Source organism: Oncorhynchus mykiss, chromosome 1, assembly GCF_057628025.1.
Source record: "Oncorhynchus mykiss isolate SJ-2025 chromosome 1, ASM5762802v1, whole genome shotgun sequence".
Classification (NCBI taxonomy): Eukaryota; Metazoa; Chordata; class Actinopteri; order Salmoniformes; family Salmonidae; genus Oncorhynchus; species Oncorhynchus mykiss.
In genome coordinates, this window is record NC_143022.1 from 10,279,794 (window position 1) to 10,307,776 (window position 27,983).

At 41.4% G+C, this 27,983-nt stretch overlaps 1 pseudogene; it reads right to left on the reverse strand.

The window, feature by feature from the left end:
• Positions 1-381: 381 nt before the first annotated feature.
• On the reverse strand, positions 382-27,921 carry LOC110510915 (protein ANKUB1-like; annotated as a pseudogene).
• Positions 27,922-27,983: the final 62 nt, after the last annotated feature.

Consider the following 27,983-nt stretch of genomic DNA (forward strand, 5'->3'; position numbering starts at 1 on the left):
CACTAATCTAGACACTTATATGAAATCCTGCTATGCCCTCAGACTAACCATCAAATAGGCAAAGTGGTTGGTTAGGTCAGGGTGTGACTAGGGTGGGCAATCTAGGTGATCTACAGTGCCTTGCGAAAGTATTCGGCCCCCTTGAACTTTGCGACATTTTGCCACATTTCAGGCTTCAAACATAAAGATATAAAACTATTTTTATTTTTTATGTGAAGAATCAACAAGTGGGACACAATCGTGAAGTGGAACGACATTTATTGGATATTTCAAACTTTTTTAACAAATCAAAAACTGAAAAATTGAGCGTGCAAAATTATTCAGCCCCCTTAAGTTAATACTTTGTAGCGCCACCTTTTGCTGCGATTACAGCTGATTGATCTACTGCACAAGGAAGGCCATACCCAGGTCAATGGTGTAGTCGTGCAGCCGGTTGCAGTCGTAGAGTTGCAGGCCGGTGGGAGAGCTCAGTCTGAAGGAGCTGACGGGAAGCCCACACTGCTGGGACACCAGGGTCATGAGCCTGGCCACAGACGTACTCAGGAGAAACACAGTGCCCAAGACTGAGAGGGTCTCCCCCCGTCACGGCACTGAGTCAACATGGGCCAGCAACCCTGGGGAACGCTTTCAAACACCTTGTAGAGTCCATGCCCCAACGAATTGAGGCTGTTCTGATGGCAAAAGGCGGGGTGCAACTCAATATTAGGAAGGTGTTTCTAATGTTTGGTACACTCAGTATATATAAGTTAGGAGTCATATAATTACAGGGGTAAGATGAAGTGGCTCCTTTGCACTGATCTTAGGTCTGGTTTGTGTTTTTACTGCTAATGGTAAAGGTTAGGATTTGGTGAGAGTAAACTGATCCTAGATCTGTGCCCAAGGGCAATTTCTATCCAGAGACAAATCAAAGGTCCATGCTATTTAAACTTATAATCTACCACCATCTCGTGGCACAAATTTGTAACAACATTTTCTAATTCATGTGCTGTACTGAGTTTTGTTCTATCACATTGAACACTAATCTGGGTGCAGATTAAATTGAACACTAATCTGGGTGAAAATTAAATTGAAGACTAATCTGGGTGCAGATTAAATTGTTAACAGAAATATTATGAATATGTATTTCAATGAACCCAAAGGGCCTCTTCTTCTCCTACTATACAGCCTGCTGTGCTCTACTGTACTCTACTGTACTCTGCTGTACTCTGTCTGCTGTACTCTGCTGTGCTCTACTGTAGTCTGCTGTACTCTGCTGTGCTCTACTGTACTATATACCACTGGGTATACAGACTCTTCAGATACTGTTAGCGAACACCAGACTGAGGTCGAGGCGATTACATGGGGAAAAGGTTTATGACTGTAAGGGTGTTTGGTACAAAGGCAACACTACATCGGGCCACATTTCAGCTCTATCCCAGGTCAACCATACAATACTATAGATTTCCACTCTAGTCAACCAGCAAGAAGGAGAGACAGACAGAAGGTCTGGCTTTGACTATGTCAATAATGGGATGTGTAAGTAAGGAGCAAGGAACACAGATAAACATTATTCTGATGGTTACATTTGTACTTAGATACACAACCACTCTCCTCTGTTAGCAAATCTTCCACAGAACTTAGTGGAACAGAGTGAGTTCTGTCCCTGTCTGGCTCTGGACATGTACCCAGGGACCTCTGTACAACAACACTTCACACTCACGAAGCAGTGTTCTTACTAACCAACCACTCTACCATAACCATGGTCTTGGTTGAGCAAGGGCAATATTACTTTAAGTCTCAAGCAGGGTGACCTCAACATTCTATATATCACCATACTATATACCACCACACTATACAGTGGGGCAAAAAAGTATTTAGTCAGCCACCAATTGTGCAAGTTCTCCCACTTAAAAAGATGAGAGAGGCCTGTAACAGACAAAATGAGAAAAAAAATCCAGAAAAATCACATTGTAGGATTTTGAATGAATTTATTTGCAAATTATGGTGGAAAATAAGTATTTGGTCACCTACAAACAAGCAAGATTTCTGGCTCTCACAGACCTGTAACTTCTTCTTTAAGAGGCTCCTCTGTCCTCCACTCGTTACCTGTATTAATGGCATCTGTTTGAATTAACTAAATCACCTAATCATACTATATAACCATACTATATAATCATACTATATAACCATACTGTATAATCATACTATATAACCATACTATATCTTACCACACTCTATATCACCATAATATATATATAATCATACTATACAACCATACTATTTAACCATACTATATAACCATACTATATATCACCATGCTATATACAGTGCCTTGCGAAAGTATTCGGCCCCCTTGAACTTTGCTACCTTTTGCCACATTTCAGGCTTCAAACATAAAGATATAAAACTGTATTTTTTTGTGAAGAATCAACAACAAGTGGGACACAATCATGAAGTGGAACGACATTTATTGGATATTTCAAACTTTTTTAACAAATCAAAAACTGAAAAATTGGGCGTGCAAAATTATTCAGCCCCCTTAAGTTAATACTTTGTAGCGCCACCTTTTGCTGCGATTACAGCTGTAAGTCGCTTGGGGTATGTCTATCAGTTTTGCACATCGAGAGACTGAAATTTTTTCCCATTCCTCCTTGCAAAACAGCTCGAGATCAATGAGGTTGGATGGAGAGCATTTGTGAACAGCAGTTTTCAGTTCTTTCCACAGATTCTCGATTGGATTCAGGTCTGGACTTTGACTTGGCCATTCTAACACCTGGATATGTTTATTTTTTAACCATTCCATTGTAGATTTTGCTTTATGTTTTGTATCATTGTCTTGTTGGAAGACAAATCTCCGTCCCAGTCTCAGGTCTTTTGCAGACTCCATCAGGTTTTCTTCCAGAATGGTCCTGTATTTGGCTCCATCCATCTTCCCATCAATTTTAACCATCTTCCCTGTCCCTGCTGAAGAAAAGCAGGCCCAAACCATGATGCTGCCACCACCATGTTTGACAGTGGGGATGGTGTGTTACTTTTACGCCAAACATAACGTTTTGCATTGTTGCCAAAAAGTTCAATTTTGGTTTCATCTGACCAGAGCACCTTCTTCCACGTTTGGTGTTTTATGGATATCTTTAAGAAATGGCTTTCTTCTTGCCACTCTTCCATAAAGGCCAGATTTGTGCAATATACGACTGATTGTTGTCCTATGGACAGAGTCTCCCACCTCAGCTGTAGATCTCTGCAGTTCATCCAGAGTGATCATGGGCCTCTTGGCTGCATCTCTGATCAGTCTTCTCCTTGTATGAGCTGAAAGTTTAGAGGGACGGCCAGGTCTTGGTAGATTTGCAGTGGTCTGATACTCCTTCCATTTCAATATTATCGCTTGCACAGTGCTCCTTGGGATGTTTAAAGCTTGGGAAATCTTTTCGTATCCAAATCCAGGCTTTAAACTTCTTCACAACAGTATCTCGGACCTGCCTGGTGTGTTCCTTGTTCTTCATGATGCTCTCTGCGCTTTTAATGGACCTCTGAGACTATCACAGTGCAGGTGCATTTATACGGAGACTTGATTACACACAGGTGGATTGTATTTATCATCATTAGTCATTTAGGTCAACATTGGATCATTCAGAGATCCTCACTGAACTTCTGGAGAGAGTTTGCTGCACTGAAAGTAAAGGGGCTGAATAATTTTGCATGCCCAATTTTTCAGTTTTTGATTTGTTAAAAAAGTTTGAAATATCCAATAAATGTCGTTCCACTTCATGATTGTGTCCCACTTGTTGTTGATTCTTAACAAAAAATAGTTTTATATCTTTATGTTAGAAGCTTGAAATGTGGCAAAAGGTCGCAAAGTTCAAGGGGGCCGAATACTTTCGCAAGGCACTGTATTTCTTTGTTTGGAGTGGTATGGTTCCCAATCAGAGGCAGTTATCTATTGTTGTCTCTGATTGGGGATCATACTTATGAACATTATTCTTGTTTATATTTTGGCAACACCACATCTGCCACACTGATCCTCAACATGGGGGCCCCTCAGGGGATAGTCCCCTCCTGCATGGCCAGCACGACTCCAACACCATCATTCAGTTTGCTGACAACACAACAGGGGTGGGCCTGATCACCGACAATGATGAGACAGCCTATAGGGAGGAGGTCAGAGACCTGGCAGTGTGGTGCCAGAACAACAACCTCTCCCTCAACATGAGCAAAACAAAGGAGATGATCGTGGACTACAGGAAAAGGAGGGCAGAACACTCCCCCATTCACATCAACAGGGCTGTAGTGGAGCGGATTGAGAATTAAGTTCCTTGGTGTCCACATCATATTCTCCCTGCTGCCATTCAGATTGGAGCTTGTGACTGTATCTAAATTAATTTACCCCCTGTTTTTTGCATAAATATGTCTGTCATCAGCATTTATTTGATGTTGGTAGACTGTAGCATTTGTATGTCTTTCTCTGTATCATGATGCCTTGACATTGGTCATTAATATTAAAGTGATGTACAGACTGAGTTTGTACTCTATTTTTAAGCCACAAAAATCTAAATATCCTTGAACATAACTTAATTTTCAAGTTGAAAGAGTGCGCCAAGAATAAATTGTGGGTGAATAAATATTCCGTTTTTAATCAAACTTTTGTAATGCTGTAAACCCTTTCCATCAATTGTCACTCCAGGTATTCTGAACATTGTCTTTTCTATTATGAATGGGATATTTTTCATACCAGTTTGACTGCTCAGACAAGTGTAATAAACTATCATTACGAACGTGAACGTTGACTAACAAAAGTTTAAGTTATACACCTTCAATACTTGTTACCTACATTAAGCCAAGATGGATCTTGAACTTCGATACCATTACATGAAGGGTCAATGGTGAAAACCCTGCAAGCCAGTGATATAGAGACATTAGAAAAGGTTTGTTTTCAGTGGTGCAAAGTACTTAAGTAAAAATGATTTAAATCGTTTTGGGGGTATCTGTACTTTAACTATTTATATTTTTGACAACTTCAGTACATTCATAAAGGACAGAAATGTACTTTTGACTCCATCCACTTTCCCTGATACCCAAAAGTACATTTTGAATGCTTTGTATGACAGGAAAATGGTCCAATTCACACATTTATCAAGAGAACATCCCCTACCCCTGATCTGGCAGACTCAATAAACACAAATGCTTAGTTTATAAATTATGTCTAAGTGTTGGAGTGTGCCCCTGGCTATTCTTACATTCAAAAAAAGCAATACAATTGTGTTGTCTGCTTTGCTTAATTTTTAAAATTATTTTTACTTTTGATACTTGAGAATATTTCAAACCAAATACTTCCCAAGTAGTATTTTACTGGGCAACTTTCACATTTACTTGAGTCATACTGTTTACAACTGACTGATTGAGGACTTTTTCCACCACTGTTTGTTTTGGACATTTATTTTTTATCAAATGTATTTGACAGGGACAATCTACTGTATTTCTGTAAATGTGCCAGATTTAGCCAGCTGGCTTTGTGATGTAACAAAGGTAGCTGATGATGTAATGAAAACAGACAGTTAAATATGTGTGTGTAGAACTGTTGCACATTTGCTCTGGAAATGAGGACCAAACCTACTCGTCAAAAGGAGTGAATTGCACCTCCAATTGAAGTCAATAATAAGGTATGGACTCATGCCAATACAGTCATTATTTATATAGCTCTGTTGCTTGCAGTATTTTGAAGGAGATAAGCAAGGGAAAATGATTCTTTGGTTAATATTTCTCACGTGAAAGGAAACATGACCATGCTAACTGAAAAATGGATACATGAATATTGGTCAAATGTACCTACATCTTCTGAAACTGTGTTGGGCCTACTTGATAATTTAAAAAAAAGTCACATAGACGATGTCCATAAATTAGACAACAATACTGAACAGTTGTAGCCCGTTGGTAGTGGTAGGCTTCTGGCTGTGATCTCTGACCACTGTAACAGTGAATAGTGGCAATTTACCCGCGGTGTATAGGCTTGTTTACTAGGCTAACTAGTGCATTGGGGTGGGCTATGTGCAGCATGGGCATACAGGAAACCACTCTAGCCTCTTAACTCACCTTGGCCACGAGCTCTATAGTTTACAGCTATTGCATCACCTACAAAGCATCAACTGAATGTTGAATGTCAGGTATTTTAATTGTCTGTATTGTCTACTTGTTAAATGTTTGTAAAGTCTTCATTTGTAATTGTTTGTAATGTCTTATCAATTGGTGTTGGACCACAGGAAGATTAGCTAACGTTATAGCGTTAGCTAATGGGGACTCTAGTAAAGATTCACAAGACTGTTCACAGATTCACATTGATCACAGAATCTGATTGATAATCTTAATTCGAAGTTTGAGTTTTTTACTGCACAACCAACACTTGACAGATGGGCTAATCCATAGAAAGAAAATGTGATCTTGGATCTTGAACTCCCCTAGCTACATTTCAACTTAATGTTCAATATTACTAGTCACTCTGTCCTTACGAACAGTAAATCATTGGGTCTGACTCTTTTGATTTAATGCAATTTCATCATCGATAGTGAAACAACCACCACATAATCGTCAACTCCCCCCTACAAAACATGAATTTATTTGTGGTTTATCCTCTAGCTATTTGGTATTAGGTGTGATCCTGACTTGGAATGGCCACGAAGTTACACATTGTTTTAGGAAACATGCATTTATTTGAGGTTTATCCTCTTTAGCTATTTGGTATTAGGTGTGATCCTGACTTGGAATGGCCACGAAGTTACACATTGTTTTAGGTCCAGTTAGCTTGGAAGTTGTGGTAAATGGGGGAGTGTGAGCGCGTGTCATGAGATGCTGCAGGTGTTGATATGGGGATGGATAGGCTACCACTGCCTTTAATTACTACGCTCTGCCTGCACCTACCTCAACTGGTACTCTGCTGCCTCGCTGTGGTGAGAGCACTAACACACTGAACATGATGGACAAGGATGCTCCATATAGCCATCCATCAGTGTCCAGGCACAGCCTGGGTGTATGTAATACAATATGACCAGATATGGTTTGATATCTCTTCTGAAACTGGGGTGGGGTTATTGAGTTCAGGGTTGTGTAATGGTTGCTTCCATGTCAGTCCTCAAAGATGAAATTGCATAGAATCGAATGAATCACATCCAATGATTTCCCGTTTTGGACATTGTTTTGAAAATGATTCTCCATAGCTGCCATACCTTTGATGTCATAAACTGTTACAGAATTCCCCTTCCTTATTATAAACTCTGATTAAAACTATGGAGTTCATTGGCCTACAACACATGTGTGTACGTATTTGCCCTTAAAATGATATTGCTAGATGGAAGAAAATAATAAGATAGGCCTAAACTGTAATAAGATGTACTTGAAAGATACTATAAATAGCAGGAGACATACCTGGGTTCTAGACTGGTATTTAGGGCAAGCATTTTAGGATTATACATATGGTTAGTGTCAACTTCTACTTACACGTTAAAGCTCAGCCATGTTGCTACATGTTTACTCATTGACTTCAAGTAGAGCATTGTTTGTGAATCTGAATAAAAGCCTAATAAAAGTGTATTGCCCCCAGCTTGGGCAGCACTGCTACACTGCTTTTTTGGGCTAAAGGTGTTTGTGACACGTGCATGTGTTCCAATGATGTCATAATTGTTTGTAGGTTCTATGTTGCCTATCAACTTGGCTGTCCTTCAGAAAGTAGATAATACTTGTATTTTCAAACAATTAATAAAAATACTAGCAACAAAACAAACTAAATAGATTTAATCCATTAATATGATATTGCCAGATGGAAGAAAATAACAAGGTAGGCCTAAACTGTAATAAGATATATCTTATAGACTGCTTCAGTGCATTTGGAAAGTATTCAGACCCCTTGACTTTTTACACATTTCATTTTTTACATTACAGCCTTATTCTAAAATGGATTACATACAACATTTTCCTCATCAATCTACACACAATATCCTATAATGACAAAGCAAAAACAGTTTTTTAGACATTTTTGCAATTTAAAACGGAAAAAAACAGAACCCTGAACCCAAACACAAACCCTTTGCTATGAGACTCGAAATTGAGCACCGGTGCATCCTGTTTCCCTTGATCATCCTTGAGGTATTTCTACAACATGATTGGAGTCCACCTGTGGTAAATTCAATTGATTGGACATGATTTGGAAAGGCACATACCTAAAGTCCCACAGTTGACAGTGCAAAAATCTATTTTAATTCCAGGTTATAAGGCAACAAAATAGGGAAAATGCCAAGGGGGGTGAATACTTTCGCAAGCCACTGTAAATGGTTCAGTTCACATAAACAGTCATTATTTTCAGTTTGAGAGATCATCCCAGGCTTTGCCCCGTCTGCTGTAGCTGAGATGTCCCTGGAGGACATAGAACAACAAGACTATGATGTTTCTGACACTGAGACAGTCAGGTAAGGCCACTTACACTCTGTCCAGTTAGATACTTGTGTGGAGATTAAGAGAGACAGACTAATAAGAAAGAACTTGTTATGGGGCAGGTCAGGCGTCATTCATGGAGTCATTTGTAGGGTCAAGTCTTTGACATGAAGACAGTGGTTAGATTCTGCCATTGGGACTGCTCTGATGTTTCCATTCTCTCCTGGTTATGACCATAGAGCCTTGTCCCAGTCTCTAGACCTGCCTGTCTGTGTGATGGATGACCACCTGACCTCTGAAGCTGTCAATGAGATGGTAAATTGACCTTGTCATTTCATATTACAACATTAATCCAATAAAATGTTATAGTGATGCTATCGTTGGCAATGTTGACGTACCACAACCATCTCTGTTGTGTTTCAGTTGTTTAAATTTGTCCAACGTTGCCAATGCTCCTCCACACTCTAACGGTTCATAAGTTCTTTCAGTATGATATTTGTTGTATATGTTAAGTTTGACTCTGTTGGTGCCATTATTTGAGACTCATAATGTTTATTTCTACCAGAAGCAAAGCAGCACTGTGGAAACCACAGAAGAAGAGAGCCTCAACAGTGCGAAAAATCTTGAGTCTTTTTCACTGATTATCAACTTCCTGCAGAACCTAACTGAGGAGTATGTTCTATTTTCTTTGGTACAGTACTACTATCAAACCTGTAAAGGATTGTATGAAAGCAGATTCATCAACTACATTTCCATTGCGGAAAAAGTTACATCACACCACAATGTTGTCAAAACAATTGCTACAAAGCATGTGTAAAATACTGTTTAATCTGATGACTCTACTGACCGACATTTCTGACAATATTAATACTATTAATATGAATAATTCATATGAATCATTTTCAGGCAATGGAGTAGGATTCGTAATGGCATTTCTGACCCGGTAAGATCTGAAAGCTTATTTAGAATACAATGATCACTGAATGTTTAGCCTTGTTCATAAGCTTTTGAAAGACGCACTATGCAACATTTTAAAACACTTCTTCTGTTTCTGGAATACAGCTGACAAAACAACAGCTTGTCGGCTTGTGTCTGAGGATTGTCCAGTTTTTATCGGACAAGCTGATGCAGATCATCATCCCAGGTCTTTACGAACTACTGGGCATCCAAGATGCTGCCTCCTCTCCATTGTCACAGAGATCTCTCACAGCATCACTCACCAGTCTGTTAGACGATAAGGTTAACACCAAGTCCCGCGTGAGATTTACTGAGGCTGGTGTACCTAAGAGGCCAGGCAGTCGAAAGTCTTACAATAGCTTTCGCATCCCGACTCCCTACCCTTCCTCCAACTGTATGGATCAGGAAGAGGAAGAAGAGCAGGAATCACAACAACCTAAGTTCAAGGAGATGTACCTGACTAAGGAGATGGGCAGTCTGGGCAGTGGAAGCTACTGCCCAAAACCATTGCCCAAGCCAGCCATGAGGTATGTCTGTAACCATTCTTCAATACTGCCTTTTATTTATGATTGTCCTGAAACAGTATTTGATGTTTATAGCAATTTCACTTTTTTTTTTAGAGGATAGATATGGCCATATAAAGTTGAATTCATGGTTTACATACACCTTAGCCAAGTACATTTAAACTCAGTTTTTCACAATTCCTGACATTTAATCCTAGTAAAATGTCCCTGTTTTAGGTCAGTTAAAATCACCACTTTATTTTAAGAATGTGAAATGTCAGAATAATAGAAGAAGAAAGAATAATTTATTTCAGCTTTTATTTCTTTCTTCACATTCCCAGTGGGTCAGAAGTTTACATACACTCAAATAGTATTTGGTAGCATTGCCTTTAAATTGTTTAACTTGGGTCAAATGTTTTGGGTAGCCTTCCACAAGCTTCCCACAATAAGTTGGGAGAATTTTCGCCCATTCCTCCTGACAGAGCTGGTATGACTGAGTCAGGTTTGTAGGCCTCCTTGCTTGCACAAGCTTTTTCAGTTCTGCCCACAAATGTTCTATAGGATTGAGGTCAGGGCTTTGTGTTGGACACTCCAATACCTTGACTTTGTTGTTCTTAAGTCATTTTGCCACAACTTTGGAAGTATGCTTGGGGTCATGTCCATTTGGAAGACCCATTTGCGACCAAGCTTTAACTTCCTGACTGAAGTCTTGAGATGTTGCTTCAATATATCCACATAATTTTCCAGCCTCATGATGCTATCTATTTTGTGAAGTGCACTAGACCCTCCTGCAGCAAAGCACCCCCACAGCATGATGCTGCCACCCCCGTGCTTCACGTTTGGGATGGTGTTCTTTAGCTTGCAAGCGTCACCCTTTTTCCTCCAAACATAATGATGGTCATTATGCCCAAACAGTTCTATTTTGGTTTCATCAGACCAGAGGACATTTCTCCAAAAAGTACGATCTTTGTCCCCATGTGCAGTTGCAAACCGTAGTCTGGGTTTTTTATGGCGGCTTCCGGAGCAGTGGCTTCTTCCCTGCTGAGCGGCCTTTCAGGTAATGTCGATATAGGACTCGTTTTACTGTGGATATAGATACTTTTGTACCTGTTTCCTCCAGCATCTTCACACGGTCCATTGCTGGATTGATTTGCACTTTTCGCACCCAAGTACGTTCATCTCTAGGAGACAAAACGCGTCTCCTTCCTGAGTGGTATGACGGCTGCGTGGTCCCATGGTGTTTATACTTGCGTACTATTGTTTGTACAGATGAACGTGGTACCTTCAGCCATTTGGAAATTGCTCCCAAGGATGAACCAATTCTTTTTCTGAGGTCTTGGCGGATTTCTTTTGATTTTCTCATGATGTCAAGTGAAGAGGCACTGAGTTTGAAGGTTGGCCTTGAAATACATCCACAGACCCAAATGATGTCAATTAGCCTAACATAAGCTTCTAAAGCCATGACATCCTTTTCTGGAATTTTCCAAGCTGTTTAAAGGCTTTAAAGGCTTTTCTCATTTATCTTTCTGTAATGAAAAGAACTATAGAAGTTGAATAAATTATTATTTTTTATCATTAGATGTGGTTGACACACCTCCACCAGAGCAACGTTCCTCACAGCATTACATATTATTTGTTTGACTGTGATGATTTCTGTTTTTTTTTTCAAGAACCTCTCTGTCTGATGTGCAGAAGAAGACAACCAACTCTGACTTGCTACAAGTCCTCTTAGGTGTCTCAGAGGACACCCTCGTCACCTGTGTGCAGGACAGCCTGCAAGGTTCTCTCTCTAAACTTGCATGCATGTCCAATTCTCCATCTGGAAGTGCAGGCTCTATGATGCTAACCCCTGCTGTAATGGCAGAGTTGGCTAAAGATGTCAAGTCGGCCTTATCAGTGGTCGTTAAGAGTGCCTCCGCAAGTCAAACCTCTCTAGTGACACCGGTAAGGGGAGACTCACAGACCAAGATGACTGAGAGCATGGTGAGAGAGCTGGCTGCTAAACTTGAAAAAGTTGACCAGGAGAGCAAGAGTCTAACAGGGCAAGTCATGACCACCATCTCTGACACAATGGTGGCTTTTGTTGACGAGAACGAACAGAATTTGCTGGAAGATCTGAAGGACAAGATCACGTTTTTGGCATCGCATGTTGGCTTCATTGAGGATCTTGATGCCCTGATAAGGAAATACAAGAGCAGCTACAATATTAGTGAATCTGGTTCCTCCTGCACGCTCACATCTAAGAGCATCCAAAAACTCTCTAGCCGGGAGTTTCAAACATCAGCAATACAAGCAGTGAGTGGAGTTCTTCACAAAAAAGTCAGTAGTTTGAGCTTTCCTAGTTCAGTCGTTCAGTCTGAGTTAACAGGTGCTGTGTCAGGTCAAACATTGTCTGGCATTGTAAAGACAGAGTCAATTCACCCAGTGGGCTCAGCAGCGTCAGTAGTTGTTAAGACTTTCGTGTCAGATATGAAGTCCTTGGCTGAATCTGAAGAGAGTCCCCAACAGAAGAGTGCCTGGTCTGCTGCTGTTCACATTTACCACAGCATCCAAAACAACTTGAAAGATTATTTCGGCAAGCTTCAGCGATGTGCCTTAAAGAGCATTGTCACATCTGATGATAACATCACAAATGCTGAGTTTAAGGAGACAGTTCCACTTCCTTGCTTAGACATGAAATATAGGCCCAGTAAGAGTGAGCCTCAGTTGCCAGAGTCCACTGGTGCAGTTACTTTACAAAGAGGCCTAAGTGAGAGCTCAAAACTTCTTTGGGCAAAAACAGAGTCAGAAGAAAGCAAGCTCCTTCTGACAACTTGCACCAAAGAAGTCATCTCAGAGCTTCTGGTCTTGTACAACACTGAGATGTCAAAGGAGGACCCCCTGTACACTGTTGGAGAAAAAGGATCAGGCTTCTCTATTGAGAGAGAGAAATTTGTAGAGGGTGTTCTGGTTCAGCTTGGGGATATTGCCCATTCCAGGGCCTCATCACCAATAGTATGTGAGTTCCCCTGTCAAATTGAGGACAGCAGAAGTAAGGCCACAGCTTCTTTGACCAGTCTGTTAGATTGTATTAGAAAACTCTCAAGTGAGGAATTTAAGAGAAATGCCACTCAAGCAGTGAGTGAGTTCCTAGTTAAAAAGTCCACCAGTAGCTTAACTAGTGCACAGCCTGCTTATTCTGTAGCATCCAGGTCTTGTTCCATACAAAACCAGTACACATGGTCAAAGGATATTTGTGCGGATTCTGCTGCCTTTGGCATCATTGAAACATTTGTGGAAGACCTGCAGAGCTTGGCGCAACCTGTAGAAGTAGAGGAGAGAGAACCTGACCTCCAGGAAAATGCACAAAAGCTACAGAGCAGGATCTGGTCTGCTACCTCTAGTTTATATAACAATATTCAGAAGACATTAAAGGACTTCATCATTCATCAGCGGAGGTCAGACATGCTGAGCAGAATGTCTAGTCATATACCCACAGAGGACTCTGGACATCTTGAGACTAAGGAGCACATTTGTTTGGCAAGCCAGGACTTGAGGCAAGCTAGTAAGAGTGTGCCTCACTTGCACAGTTTGAACCTTGAAGTGGCTCTACACAGGGGTGTCAGCGAGAGTTCAAAACTTCTCTGGACTGAAACAGACGAGGCTCTACTGACCAATAGTACCAAAGAGGTCATTTCAACAATCTTGACCTCATGCGAGGATCAGGCATCAAATGCACCTTGCTTCTCCACAGTAGGAAAGAAAATATCTGATATGTCCCTTGAGGTCAACATGTTGGTAGGTGGTGTTCTGTCTCAGCTGAAGGACATCTCCTTGTCAAGGTCCCCAACACCATGTGAAGACATGTTTGAACGTCTCCAAGGTTCTCCTGAGCGAACCTCTCCAGTAAGTCTAGATTGCAGCACTGCTGCCTCCAAAGGCATTGCATCTTCCCACAGTCTTTCAACAAAGAGCCTCCAAAAACGTTCTAGTCATGAGTTCCAAACCAAAGCTGAGAAAGGAGTGAGTGAGGTCCTCTCTAGATCATTTAACATTGTGGAGGAAGGTACAACAGATAAGTACCTCCAGTCTGTATCTACATCCACCACATCTACTGATATTATACAAACCATGGTGAAAGACCAGCAGGAGCTCACCCAGACCACCCAATCATCTGACATGGTATCTGGAACCTCCCTGCTCACCACTGGACAGGTTTCTGAGAAAAGAATCTGGTCTGTTGCTCGTAAAATCTACTACAGTCTGCAAAGTAAGATTACGGAGTTTCTCAGAAAAGATCTTCAAAGATCAGACACAACACTTGGTTCAATCCAAATCTTTACATATCAAAGCAGTCCTGCATCACAAAGAGCAAGTCTCGGCCATCTTGAGGTCAACCAGAGCAGTGTTACACCTGGTGGAAACGATGCCTGTGTGGACATTCCGCACAAATTACTACCTAAAACCACTGAGCTCTCAGGATCCATGCTGGAGGATATTGACACGATCCGTTGTAGGAGTGCTGACGGCCAAAATACAAGAAATACCTCTTCTTCACGCTCTTCTATCTCTCTAACACCTACTTCAAAATTAAGGCAGTCGAAATGGCACTTTGCTTTACCCGAGACTCCCATCCCCACTGAGTTTCCTGCTCAGATTGACTTTCCCATTGTTAGAAACACAATCATTGAGGACTTCTTTCACACAGAGGACTTACTTCCTGTAACCTTTGTGGACAAAGTCAGGCAAGCTGCTGGGGTGGTAGTGGACATTATGGTGGAAAGTGTTGAGAACACACAGGAAGATGGACAGGGTGCTTCTCATCCTGACGACCTCCGATCTGCTGTTAGGAAATTGAGAAAAATAATTTCCACTTGGACCATCCACATTTTCAGTCATGAATTGGTGGATAAAGTGATAGCCCTTCAGGACAGCCACAGCACTCCACAGGTCTTAACATTGGAAGCAGCCAAAAGTGCTTCAGACTCCATTCTTTCAAGGCTGAAATGGGGAAATGAACAATGTGCCATATCCAAGGAGCTCTCCTCTCAGCTTCTCCAGATATTTGCTGAAGAGACAGTGAAGTGCTTCCTGAGACAGTGGTCAGATGAGTATGAAAACCTAAACTTTGATGTTTCAGTCCAGAACGATCCAAAGACTTCTACTTGCATGGTCATTCTTCAAATGATCACCAAAGCCACTGCTAAATGTTATTTTGAGTCCGCTACCAGCGTGGCCACCAGTGACATTGTAGAAGGCGTGTTTGATTTGGAAAGGGATACCATCAGCAGTACTGGAGAGCAGGTCCTCACCTTCAATACAAAGGTATAGTACACATACATCTTTCATGAATAACACTGCTGTTGACCTTTTATATGATTCTTTGTGTCATGGCATTGCACTGCTTCTTTGCAGTTGATATGCTGTACTTTTAAGATATCGAAAACATTTCAGTTTGTTTTAATGTGCCTTTTCCCACCAACCAGGGTTCCAAGAATGTTAGTAAGAACCTCTGTCCTCAAGAGTCTCTGGAGTACCAGCCTCAGAACATTTCCCCTACTGTGTACTTTACAGGTAAGCCCTGCTGCTGTTTAGGCTGCTGCTCAGTCAAGACTGAGACATTATCCCTTTACCATTCCACTAATTCATTTGGAAAGACGTTGTACTCCTCTGAGTTGTTACCTATGACATACTGTCCTGGGGGCTGGGTGGTAGCCTAGTGGGTTAAGAGGTTGGGCCAGTAACTGATAGGTTGCTGGTTCAGAATCCCTGAGTTCACGAGGCAAAATCTGTCAATGTGCTCTTGAGCAAGGCACTTAATCCTAATTGCTCCTTGTAAGTCTCTCTGGATAAGTCTGTCTGATGTCTGATAAATGAGAAAAAATGTAAATTGATGGCATGCTGGATGGTCTTTCGTTGCAGAGACGATGACAAAATCTCATGGCTCCTTTTCTCCAGAGGGAATTTATGATATCGCATCGTCCTTCCCACTTGAAGAGAAGAGTCGCAAACCCTCCCTTTTCACCAGATTGTCTAGATCCATCACGAAAGGCTTTCTCAGCCCATTCAAATCTTCAAGGAAAACCACATTTATTTAAATAAATTCCTCATTATAACAACGAGAGCATTCATTTGTTCGGATGAGAATCTAATCGTATTGGTCACATACACCGAAAACAACTGTGAGATGCTTTATTACGAGCCCATTCCCAACAATGCAGAGTTAAAAAGTAAGAAAATGTTTTCTAAATAGTAACACAATAACAATAACAAGGCTATATACAAGGAGTACCAGTACCGAGTCAATGTGCATGGGTGCGAGGTAGTTGAGGTAATACAGTATGTACATGTAGGTAAGGGTAAAAGTGACTAGGCAATCAGGATAGAAAATAAACACAGTAGCAGCAGCTAGTGTGAAAGTCGGTCAGTGTCACAGTGAATGTGTGGGTAGAGTGTAGTGAATGTGCATCGAGCCAATTCAAGAGAGTCAGTGGAAAACAATTAGAAAAATACATCAATAACAAAGGGGGTCAATGCAAATAGTGCAGGTGGCCATTTAATTAACGTTCATCAGTCTGATGGCTTGGGGGTAGAAGCTGTTCAGCAGTCTAATGGCTTGGGGGTAGAAGCTGTTCAGCAGTCTTATGGCTTGGGGGTAGAAGCTGTTCAGCAGTCTAATGACTTGGGGGTAGAAGCTGTTCAGCAGTCTAATGAGTTGGGGGTGGAAGCTGTTCAGCAGTCTAATGACTTGGGGGTAGAAGCTGTTCAGCAGTCTAATGACTTGGGGGTAGAAGCTGTTCAGCAGTCTAATGACTTGGGGGTAGAAGCTGTTCAGCAGTCTAATGACTTGAGGGTAGAAGCTGTTCAGCAGTCTAATGACTTGGGGGTAGAAGCTGTTCAACAGTCTAATGACTTGGGGGTAGAAGCTGTTCAGCAGTCTAATGAGTTGGGGGTGGAAGCTGTTCAGCAGTCTAATGACTTGGGAGTAGAAGCTGTTCAGCAGTCTAATGACTTGGGGGTAGAAGCTGTTCAGCAGTCTAATGACTTGAGGGTGGAAGCTGTTCAGCAGTCTAATGACTTGGGGGTAGAAGCTGTTCAGCAGTCTAATGACTTGGAGGTAGAAGCTGTTCAGCAGTCTAATGACTTGGGGGTAGAAGCTGTTCAGCAGTCTAATGACTTGGGGGTAGAAGCTGTTCAGCAGTCTAATGACTTGGGGGTAGAAGCTGTTAAGGAGCCTTTTGTCCCAGACTTGGTGCTCTCGTATCGCTTGCCGTGCGGTAGCAGAGTGAACAGTCTATGACTTGGGTGGTTGGAGCCTTTTGCCAATCATTTACATATCACTTACTTTATTTTTATTTGATTTGATGTCATATTGTAAACGTATGTATCTGTTTTGCTGAAAATATGATTTTGAAAACAATGAATGTCTACAAGTGCTTCATAAAACAGTTATATTTATTTTTGTATTTTCAAAAGACAGCAAATAGCCAATCAAGTATCAACATAAGTGAAATGAAAGACAGATTTAATTTTCAGTGAATAATTGTCTTGTCCAGTGAGCAACTCAATGACATCGATTCAATGACATCATTAGATCACCTCCAAGAAGCATCTTCAACGTTCACCTGACAACCCATTGGATAAGACACATACACTAACCAAGTGTTTCTTACCTGTCAACAAGGTTGAGATCAGAAGCTTCTTCAATACCCCAGAAATGGAAAGGCTTTGAGACAAAGACAATCAACTGTCCAGATAATGCACATACACTAACCCGGATGTTCTACTTGCCCCACTGAGTTACAGTAAAGTTATCATTTATGCATGGGTCCACGATCCACTCATAGCTCTCACAGCTATCTGACAGTTCTCAGAATACTAAGGAAGAAGTGTGTGATATTGGATTTGGTATCCTTCCCACTCCCAAGTGATTGGGAGTCCCATATTGTGCCGCATAATTGGCCCAGCGTCGTCCGGGTTTGGCCATCATTGTAAATAAGAATTTGTTCTTAACTGACTTGTCTAGTGAAATAAAGGTTAAATAAAAATAAACTATTTAAGCTGTCTGCTATGTTGCTGTGTAAATCCACACACTGCAGGGGAATGATGACACATGCTGTGCTAACACATCGTCACAGTAGTTGTCAGTTTTGTAACGTAAATAAAGAGTTTGTCAAATACTCTATGTGAAATACAGTATGTATTATTTTCCCATAATGCCATTATTTCATGTCTTGTGGTATTTTTAGCATTTTTTCCCCCCTTATGTATCAGGTGTATTATTTTGACACTGCACAGACTCATTTAAATGAGCAATAATGATCCACATCTTAATAAAAGAGTTTTAAGGCAGCAGTGTTCATACTGTATTTTACATTGATTTCAACCACTATAGGTCTTCATCAGCAAGTGAGGATTTCTATGGATAAAAACTAGTGTTAAGTGTGGGGGGGGGGGGGGGGGGGGGGCCTCAATTAGACCCATGTCAAACACTTACAATCACGTATAGTACAACCACATTCAGTACAATCACATAGTCACATTCAGTACAATCACATACAGCACAACCACAGTCACATTCAGTCAACTGAATGATTCTAGAATAATAATAATTCCATTCACATTTGGCTACTACAAATAGCCAGTGAAATATGATACGTTTTTTGTTCCTTGAGAGGAATGACTGAGAATCCACTGCCTGCCGTTGTAAACTTTCTGCACACAAATCAAACACAGTACTGACTATATCTATAAGCCTCATCCAAAGGAACGAAATTCTAAGTCGTCCGCATTGTTTCAGGCATCATCCGTTCCAAAGTCTCATCTTGTTCACTGTAAAAAAATAAATAAAATAAGAGTTCCTTTTTGGACAATTCCAGGTTGTCCCTCCTTGTTTCAGTATGTTTAATCTGCCTAATGACCAGGATCCTGGTGTCTACCCAATGTGCTGAGCACTCCTCCTGGACAGAGTCCGCGCTACATTCAGCTGCTGCAACCATGGTCTCTGTGTGAAGGCACTGTTAGAGAGTCAATCAACCAGAACAAGGTTAGGAGACCAAATCTGTGTCCTAGCATTGTGAAATACTGTATATGTAATGACATTTTTTCCCATTCCTCCTTGCAAAACAGCTCGAGCTCAGTGGGGTTGGATGGAGAACATTTGTGAACAGCAGTTTTCAGTTCTTTCCACAGATTATTGATTGGATTCAGGTCTGGACTTTGACTTGGCCATTCTAACACCTGGATATGTTTATTTTTGAACCATTCCATTGTAGATTTTGCTTTATGTTTTGGATCATTGTCTTGTTGGAAGACAAATCTCCGTCCCAGTCTCAGGTCTTTTGCAGACTCCATCAGGTTTTCTTCCAGAATGGTCCTGTATTTGGCTCCATCCATCTTCCCATCAATTTTAACCATCTTCCCTGTCCCTGCTGAAGAAAAGCAGGCCCAAACCATGATGCTGCCACCACCATGTTTGACAGTGGGGATGGTGTGTTCAGCTGTGTTGCTTTTACGCCAAACATAACGTTTTACATTGTTATCAAAAAGTTCAATTTTGGTTTCATCTGACCAGAGCACCTTCTTCCACATGTTTGGTGTGTCTCCCAGGTGGCTTGTGGCAAACTTTAAACAACACTTTTTATGGATATCTTTAAGAAATGGCTTTCTTGCCACTCTTCCATAAAGGCCAGATTTGTGCAATATACGACTGATTGTTGTCCTATGGACAGAGTCTCCCACCTCAGCTGTAGATCTCTGCAGTTCATCCAGAGTGATCATGGGCCTCTTGGCTGCAACTCTGATCAGTCTTCTCCTTGTATGAGCTGAAAGTTTAGAGGGACGGCCAGGTCTTGGTAGATTTGCAGTGGTCTGATACTCCTTCCATTTCAATATTATCGCTTGCACAGTGCTCCTTGGGATGTTTAAAGCTTGGGAAATATTTTTGTATCCAAATCCGGCTTTAAACTTCTTAACAACAGTATCTCGGACCTGCCTGGTGTGTTCCTTGTTCTTCATGATGCTCTCTGCGCTTTTAACGGACCTCTGAGACTATCACAGTGCAGGTGCATTTATACGGAGACTTGATTACACACAGGTGGATTGTATTTATCATCATTAGTCATTTAGGTCAACATTGGATCATCCAGAGATCCTCACTGAACTTCTGGAGAGAGTTTGCTGCACTGAAAGTAAAGGGGCTGAATAATTTTGCACGCCCAATTTTTCAGTTTTTTATTTGTTAAAAAAGTTTGAAATATCCAATAAATGTTGTTCCACTTCATGATTGTGTCCCACTTGTTGTTGATTCTTCACAAAAAAATACAGTTTTATATCTTTATGTTTGAAGCCTGAAATGTGGCAAAAGGTCGCAAAGTTCAAGGGGGCCGAATACTTTCGCAAGGCACTGTACCTTCTAAGCATAATGGTTGGCTCGTGATTTGTTTCAGGACTTGTTAGGGTAAACCTATAACAGCTTCTAACCCCAAGTCATAAGACTGCTGAACAATTAATCAAATGGCCACTGGACAAGTTCAAATGTTTTATTATTTGTTACTTTAGTTTATTGGGTAAATATTCTCTTAACTCTTCTTGAACTGCACTGTTTGTTAAGGGCTTGTAAGTAAAGTATTTCACGGAAAGATCTACACTTGTTGTATTCAGCGCATGTGACAAATAAAGTTTGATTTGATTTGACTATGTACCTTCTAAGCATGATGGTTGGCTCATGATTTGTTTGTACTAAAATCTATTCAGGGAGGATAAGGGTATATCATAGGCAGTGATGAAGTGGTAAAAACATTGACTGGTAAATGCTGATTGCCGTTCAGGATTAAAGAAGTAACGCTCCCTCTACTTTCAATGCATCTTCCACAAAAGGTGGGTAAATGCTTGAACAAAATAAAATAAAAAGTGTGTAAACAGCTTTTACATGTGTCCCCCCCCCCCACCACCACTGATTATAGGAGGCTTCTTCTGACAGTATTCACACCTTTCATAAGAAACCTCCAGAGAAATATTATTCACCGTAGCTGTCATTTAAACTTGGACTAACCTGGCCAAGGCCAAACGGTATATGGCGTTTTCTCTGGGTGTGCGGTCGCAGTGGAGAGAAAAGGCCTCCAGTGAGGTGGTGAGTATCTGGGCGGAGTTTGGCGAGGCAAACACAGGTCTGAGATTGGTGTCTCTGGAAATGGGCGGGAGCGGGACTCTGCTCCTCCATTGGTTGCTGTTCTGATCCCCACTCTCATCCTCATCACATCCCTTCCCTCCACATCCCCTCTTCTTCTCTCTTTCATCCCTCGTGGCCACAGGGTGTAGCTTCGGTAGTTGAAGAGGTTTATCCTGGGATGCCAGGGCGCGGAACGGGCAGGATACATGAGATGGGCAGTTGATGGGGGTCAAACGTCGAGAGGCTGTGGACATCACCCTGATACCCGCCTTGGCCTCACTCCTCCTGGGCTTGGAGGACATCTTGGGGAGGGTGAAGCCGTCCACCAGGACCGTGTCGCCCACCCTGGTCCTGAACGGAGCCCTGTTGAGGCCCATGCAGTGCCTGGATGCTGCCCTCCTCTGCCCCAGCCTCACCCAGCCCTTTATCTGGAGGTATGTCCGCATGGGCAGGGCCATACCTGGGAGGACCACCACAGAGCACAGCTTGGTGGCCAGGTGACTCACACACTCCCTGTGGCCGTACTGAAGGGCGATCCTCAGGGGGTCACGACCCTGGGGATCCCGACAGGCAAGGGTCAGAACGCTGCTGGCGATAAAGAGTTTGAGGATGGTGAGCTGGCCGCGCTCGATGGAGGCGACAGCGGGACACTTGGCGATGTCGGGGTGGGCCGTCTGGTGGCACCACTCACGGTAAGGGTGAACCCCCACCGGCTCAATGACACGCACCCCCCTCTCCAGCAGCCAGCCGGCCAGGTCCAGGTGGCCCAGAGAAGCAGCGATGTAGAGTGCCACCCGGAGCTGGAACCTGGAATAATACAGAATCAATGTATTTATAACACGTTTCAAGTTTTTTTTGTCAAGTTCACAAGATACAGTGGGTTATAAAACAGTACAGTAAAATGCTTACTTGCAAGCTCTTTCCCACAATGCAGTATTAAATATCAGGGTAAGAGAAAAAACGTATGAAGGAAAAAAACACGAGAATATAAGCTATATACAGGGTCAGTACCATTATTGTAAGCTATATACAGGGTCAGTACCATTATTGTAAGCTATATACAGGGTCAGTACTATCATTGTAAGCTATATACAGGGTCAGTACTATCATTGTAAGCTATATACAGGGTCAGTACTATCATTGTAAACTATATACAGGGTCAGTACTATCATTGTAAGCTATATACAGGGTCAGTACTATCATTGTAAGCTATATACAGGGTCAGTACCATTATTGTAAGCTATATAAAGGTTCAGTACCATCACTGTTGATAGTAAGTCTATCATACAGTTCAGTGTGTAGATGTGTATTCTGACCTCATCACAGGTCTCTCCCTAGACAGGTGTCGTTGGACGGTCAGTCTGTGTCCCAGGAAGCAGCCTCTGAGGAACTCCGCCCACCCATCCCAGGTGTCCAACCGTAGAGTAGCCCTGGGAGACAGACACATGCAGGTTGTCCTCCTGGTTTCCATGAACCAAGAATGTGTTCCATACAGTCCATTTGTCTCTGTGTTACATCCATAAGGTGTTGAGCCAGAGGACCATTGATCTACTGCACAAGGAAGACCATACCCAGGTCAATGGCGTAGTCGTGCAGCCGGTTGCAGTCGTAGAGTTGCAGGCCGGTGGGAGAGCTCAGTCTGAAGGAGCTGACGGGAAGCCCACACTGCTGGGACACCAGGGTCATGAGCCTGGCCACAGACGTACTCAGGAGAAACACAGTGCCCAAGACTGAGAGGGTCTCCCCCGTCACGGCACTGAACACACGCACCACCGGCTCCCGCTGAAGTATAAGACCATGGACATACAGTAAATTCACTTGTTTTACATAAATACCTATGTTGTGTTTATACACCGAGTAAACAAAACATTATGAACACCTGTTCTTTCCATGACAAAGACTGACCAGGTGAATCCAGGTGAAAGCTATGATCCCTTAATGATGTCACTTGTTAAATCCAATTCAGTGTAGATGAAGGGGAGTGGACAGGTTAAAGAATTGATGGCAAAAGGCAAAATATTTAAGTGCCTTTGAACGGGGTAGTAGGTGCCAGGTGCACCGGTTTGTGTCAAGAACTGCAATGCTGCTGGGGTTTTTCACACTCAACAGTTTCCTGTGTGTATCATGAATGGTCCACCACCCAAAGAACATCCAGCCAACTTGGCACAACTGTTGGAAGCATTGGAGTCAACATGGGCCAGCATCCCTGGGGAACGCTTTCAAACACCTTGTAGAGTCCATGCCCCAACAAATTGAGGCTGTTCTGATGGCAAAAGGCGGGGTGCAACTCAATATTAGGAAGGTGTTTCTAATGTTTGGTACACTCAGTATATATAAGTTAGGAGTCATATAATTACAGGGGTAAGATGAACTGGCTCCTTTGCACTGATCTTAGGTCTGGTTTGTGTTTTTACTGCTAATGGTCAAGGTTAGGATTTGGTGAGAGTAAGCTGATCCTAGATCTGTGCCCAAGGGCAATTTCTATCCAGAGACAAATCAAAGGTCCATGCTATTTAAATTTATAATCTACCACCATCTCGTGGCTCAAATTTGTAACAACATTTTCTAATTCATGTGCTGTACTGAGTTTTGTTCTATCACATTGAACACTAATCTGGGTGCAGATTAAATTGAACACTAATCTGGGTGAAAATTAAATTGAAGACTAATCTGGGTGAAAATTAAATTGAACACTAATCTGGGTGCAGATTAAATTGAACACTAATCTGGGTGCAGATTAAATTGAACACTAATCTGGGTGAAAATTAAATTGAACACTAATCTGGGTGCAGATTAAATTGAACACTAATCTGGGTGCAGATTAAATTGAAGACTAATCTGGATGCAGATTAAATTGAACACTAATCTGGGTGAAAATTAAATTGAAGACTAATCTGGGTGAAAATTAAATTGAACACTAATCTGGGTGCAGATTAAATTGAACACTAATCTGGGTGCAGATTAAATTGAAGACTAATCTGGGTGCAGATTAAATTGAACACTAATCTGGGTGCAGATTAAATTGTTAACAGAAATATTATGAATATGTATTTCCAAGGGCCTCTTCTTCTCCTACTATATGGCCTGCTGTGCTCTACTTTACTCTACTGTACTCTGCTGTGCTCTACTGTACTCTACTGTACTCTGTCTGCTGTACTCTACTGTAGTCTGCTGTAGTCTGCTGTAGTCTGCTGTGCTCTACTGTAGTCTGCTGTACTCTGCTGTGCTCTACTGTACTATACACCACTGTGTATACAGACTCTTCAGATACTGTTAGCGAACACCAGACTGAGGTCGAGGCGATTACATGGGGAAAAGGTTTATGACTGTAAGGGTGTTTGGTACAAAGGCAACACTACATCGGGCCACATTTCAGCTCTATCCCAGGTCAACCATACAATACTATAGATTTCCACTCTAGTCAACCAGCAAGAAGGAGAGACAGACAGAAGGTCTGGCTTTGACTATGTCAATGATGGGATGTGTAAGTAAGGAGTAAGGAACACAAATAAACATTATTCTGATGGTTACATTTGTACTTAGATACATAACCACTCTCCTCTGTTAGCAAATCTTCCACTGAACTTTGTGGAACAGAGTGAGTTCTGTCCCTGTCTGGCTCTGGACATGTACCCAGGGACCTCTGTACAACAACACTTCACACTCACGAAGCAGTGTTCTTACTAACCAATCACTCTACCATAACCATGGTCTCAGTATAAAGCAGTGTCCTTACTAACCAATCACTCTACCATAACCATGGTCTTGGTTGAGCAAGGGCAACATTACTTTAAGTCTCAAGCAGGGTGAATTTACTATATACCACCACACTATACAGTGGGGCAAAAAAGTATTTAGTCAGCCACCAATTGTGCAAGTTCTCCCACTTAAAAAGATGAGAGAGGCCTGTAATTTTCATCATAGGTACACTTCAACTATGACAGACAAAATGAGAGAAAACAATCCAGAAAAATCACATTGTAGGATTTTTAATGAATTTATTTGCAAATTATGGTGGAAAATAAGTATTTGGTCACCTACAAACAAGCAACATTTCTGGCTCTCACAGACCTGTAACTTCTTTAAGAGGCTCCTCTGTCCTCCACTCGTTACCTGTATTAATGGCACCTGTTTGAATTAACTAAATCACCTAATCATACAATATAACCATACTATATAATCATACTATATAACCATACTATATAATCATACTAAATAACCATACTATATAATCATACTATATAACCATACTATATCACCATACTATATATTACCACACTCTATATCACCATAATATATATAATCATACTATATAACCATACTATTTAACCATACTATATAATCATACTATATAACCATACTATATCACCATACTATATCACCATACTATATCACCATGCTATATATTACCACACTCTATATAACCATACTATTTAACCATACTATATATCACCATACTATATAACCATACTATATAACCATACTATATATCACCATACTATATATCACCATACTATATAACCATACTATATAACCATACTATATATCACCACACTATATATCACCACACTATATATCACCATACTATATATATCACCATACTATATATCACCACACTATATATCACCATACTATATATCACCATACTATATATCACCATACTATATATATCACCATACTATATATCACCACACTATATATCACCATACTATATATCACCATACTATATAATCATACTATATATAATCATACCATATAACCATACTATATAATCATACTATATCACCATACTATATAATCATACTATATATCACCATACTATATATCACCATACTATATAATCATACTATATATAATCATACTATATAACCATACTATATAATCATACTATATCACCATACTATATAATCATACTATATCACCATACTATATAATCATACTATATAACCATACTATATAACCATACTATATCACCATACTATATCACCATACTATATCACCATGCTATATATTACCACACTCTATATAACATACTATTTAACCATACTATATATCACCATACTATATAACCATACTATATAACCATACTATATATCACCACACTATATATCACCACACTATATATCACCATACTATATATATCACCATACTATATATCACCACACTATATATCACCATACTATATATATCACCATACTATATATCACCACACTATATATCACCATACTATATATCACCATACTATATATCACCATACTATATAATCATACTATATATAATCATACTATATAATCATACTACATAACCATACTATTTAACCATACTATATAACCATACTATATATCACCACACTATATCTGAAACACTTTATGTTAATGATAGTATGAAGCTGTTTCAAGCAATAGCCAGCTCACTTTGATATGCATTTTCAAGCACGGGTAGAAACAGCTAGGTGGTCGGCTGGTACCTTCAGCAGGCAGCAGATGGCACTGCTAGGGGTGATGCCAACGTCTGTCAGGACCCAGTTGTCCCGAAGGATGGCACCAGCATAGCTCAGCTCCAGGAAGTGCCTCACCTGCTTGTCGTCTGACAGTTGCAAGTGGAAGTAATCCTGCCAGAGGAAGAAGATTGGAAACACAAGGAGACGTAATTGAGTGTCCCATACAATCAGAGTGAGAGGGCTCAACACTGATGGAGCCGTAATGGAGGGTGTCCCACACACCCATTATGGAGGGTGTTCCACCAAGACAGATGTCAATGTTTACCATACAATAATTGTAAAAGTGTCCAAATGTGTACAATTAAGAAATAAGGCCCAAGGAGGTGTGGTATATGGCCAATATACCACGGCCAAGGGCTGTTCTTAGGCACAACGCAACGCGGAGGTATATTGGCCATATACCACAAACCCCCAAGGTGACTTCTTTTTTTTTCTTCTCCAATTTAGTGGTATCCAATTGGTAGTTACAGTCTTGTCCCATTGCTACAACTCCCATATGGACTTGGGAGAGGCGAGAGCCATGCGTGCGTCCTCCGAAACACAACCCAGCCAAGCCAAGCCACACTGCTTCATGACACCATGCCCGCTTAACCAGCCGTGTCGACCGTGTCAGCGTGCACTGCTGGGTGCACTGCGCCTGGCCCGCCACAGGAGTCACTAGTGCGTGATGGGACAAGAACACCCCTGTCGGCCAAACCCTCCACTAACCCGGATGACGCTGGGCCAATTGTGCGCCGCCCCATGGGTCTCCCAGTCACGGCCGGCTGCGACAGAGCCTGGACTTGAACCAGGATCTCTAGTGGCACAGCTAGTACTACGCAGTGCCTTAGACCACTGCGCCACTCGGGAAGCCCGAGGTGCCGAGGTGCCTATTATAAACTTGCTATTACCAATGTAATTAGAGCAGTAAAAATGTATGTTTTGTCATACCAGTGAAATACCACGGCTGTCAGCCAATTAGCATTCGGGGCTCGAACCACCCAGTTTATAATAGTAAAATAGACAACAAAATCTACATAAACATTGTTGATTATCATAATTTCAATCCCATCACATAACCATGTCTCCTATTGTAAGTACTATCGACCCATCACATAACCATGTCTCCTACTGTAGGTACTATCACCCCATCACATGTCTCCTATTGTAAGTACTATCGCCCCATCACATATTGTAAGCACTAGTCACATACTTTACTTGACACCAGCCAAATGAACAAATTGCTTCTTAGAATCATCTTCCTTTCCCATAGCTGTACAAACAGAGAGAGGGGAGTAACACTGCTATATTACCAGATTACTACAGTACTTAACAAGAGGTTTAATTACCTTGACCATCAGTTTTACGCTCCCCACGGTCTGGTCAGGAGAGACGTCAAAAGGCTCACAGGAACCATCGAAGGCGATGAAGACCCTCATGGCAAGATGCCCCTCTCCACCACTCTAACCACAGAGTGCAGTGTGTGTGTCGTGTTGAAGTT